The following is a 2,096-nucleotide window of genomic DNA, read 5'->3' on the forward strand; positions in this document are numbered from 1 at the left end:
CCTCAGACTCAGGACCAACCTGTCCCTCAGACTCAGGACCAACCTGTCCCTCAGACCCAGGACCAACCTGTCCCTCAGACTCTGGACCTACCTGTCCCTCAGACCCAGGACCAACCTGTCCCTCAGACCCAGGACCAACCTGTCCCTCAGACTCTGGACCTACCTGTCCCTCAGACCCAGGACCAACCTGTCCCTTAGACTTTGGACCTACCTGTCCCTCAGACCCAGGACCAACCTGTACCTCAGACTCAGGACCAACCTGTCCCTTAGACTTTGGACCTACCTGTCCCTCAGACCCAGGACCAACCTGACCCTCAGACTCAGGACCAAACCAGACTGAACTCCAGTTCAACTTCCGGTGCTGACACTTCCGGTGTGACGTCATACAGCACCGCAGCGCAAAGCACGCTGGGATGTGTAGTCGTCTGTTCGGTGCAGCAGTCGGTACGTGGGACCAGAACCAGCAGCCGAACGGACCACCTGGACCAGCAGAACCCCCCTGAACGCGCGAGCTACCTGCACACACGCGCGCACGTGCACGGGCGCGCTCTCATTCACATGCAGACCGGAGCCGACATGTTTTGCTGGGGGGTCCGGAGCCCCTCCGCGGTGGTCTGTGGTTCGTCCTGCGGCCTGTGGGGCTCAGGTGGCGGGTCGTGTGCTCACCTGTGCACGGCCTCACCTGCGGCGCGCACGCGCTTCATTTAACCTGTAGAATAAGCAGAACTGAAGCAGTTTTTGCGTGTCTTACCACTCAGAGACCCCTGCTCGTCCTCTGCTCCACTGCTGCCTTCAGGGTCCTCTCAGAGGGGCGGAATTCACATGCACACCACGCAGAGCCGGACATTTCCTTTAAGACTTCTACAATAAATACATGATCTGATTACTAACTCTAAACCTTTATTTTCATTAGTCTGAAGACCTGATTTGTTTTCAAACGTGTTTTAAATCAGACAAAACCATCTACCTGAGGGTTAAACAGTCAGGTTATTAAATGCTCAGTCACATGAACCCATTTATTAAAATGGCCGCCCTTTTAGACAACATGCTGACCTGTTTTCACTAAAACACATTTTGCTCAGTAATTCACGTGGGTTTCACAACGATCAGCACAGGTAACAAGTTTGAAACACAATTAAAGCACAAGTGTCTCAACTTAAACACAACAACTCTAAATGGATCACACACGTGTCTAATGATGTGAACAAACCAATAAAACCAGTGCAAGGAGAACTGGTTGTTGAAGTTTCACTATGGAGAGAAACAATCAGAGAGGGGGTCTGAGAGTAAGAGGGGGTGGAACAGGTGGGATAAGACAAAGAACAATTGTTTCAGATGAAATACGAGCTGCTGTCATCGATCATGTTTGAGTCCACAGACTGACAATGACAGAAGCAGGACTTCAAGTTCAGCCCAACCTAAGTCCACCAAAGTCCAAAGTTTCAGAGAGAACAGGTAACTGCTTTGTTCCTAACTGGCATATTTACAAAATGACTCCATGTGGTTCTGTAAAATGGTATTTCGTTATAGAACTGAATTTTCCTTTATACGTTATAGGCCTAGTACTACATGTAGTATTTCGTAATTGCATGTTTGTTTGTTTTTTTGTAGAATTGCAAGACTGCCACATCATGGAGGGAGGACATCTATGTTGTCTCCACACCAAGAGATCCTCATTGTTGACATGGTCCATCAGAACAAACAGAAAATCATTGAGGACCATGTGAGGTCTGAAGGCATCGACAGTGTTTCCACCATTCATCGTGTCCTAAAACCCAACAGTATGAGGATGAAGCAACTGTAGAGTACCCTTTGACCCTAATTCAGAGAGGGTCAAGGAGCAAAGATTCCAGTTCAATTCAATTTATTCATATATCTCCAAGTCCCAACACACGTTGTCTCAGGACACTGTAGATAAAAAGAACAATGTAAAGAAGAAAGCAGCAGATTGTGTTGAATCACTTCATCACAGTCTCCCATCCTGAGCAAACGGTGGAGAGGAAAAACTCCCTGCTAATCAGGAAGAAAGCTCCAGCAGAACCAGGCTCAGGACAGGAGACCTGTCAGTATTTGTCAGTATATGTCAGTATATGTCA

At 48.2% G+C, this 2,096-nt stretch overlaps 1 protein-coding gene across 1 annotated transcript in view; it reads right to left on the bottom strand.

Annotated features, from left to right (window-relative positions):
• LOC106532788 (uncharacterized) overlaps positions 1 to 964 on the bottom strand; it is a gene marked incomplete at its 3' end in the record, with an annotated part of 5,463 nt that extends 4,499 nt beyond the window's left edge. The window contains 1 exon segment of the mRNA XM_014028935.1: positions 752 to 964.
• Positions 965 to 2,096: the final 1,132 nt, after the last annotated feature.

This window comes from Austrofundulus limnaeus, unplaced genomic scaffold, assembly GCF_001266775.1.
Source record: "Austrofundulus limnaeus strain Quisiro unplaced genomic scaffold, Austrofundulus_limnaeus-1.0 Scaffold831, whole genome shotgun sequence".
Taxonomy (NCBI): domain Eukaryota; kingdom Metazoa; phylum Chordata; class Actinopteri; order Cyprinodontiformes; family Rivulidae; genus Austrofundulus; species Austrofundulus limnaeus.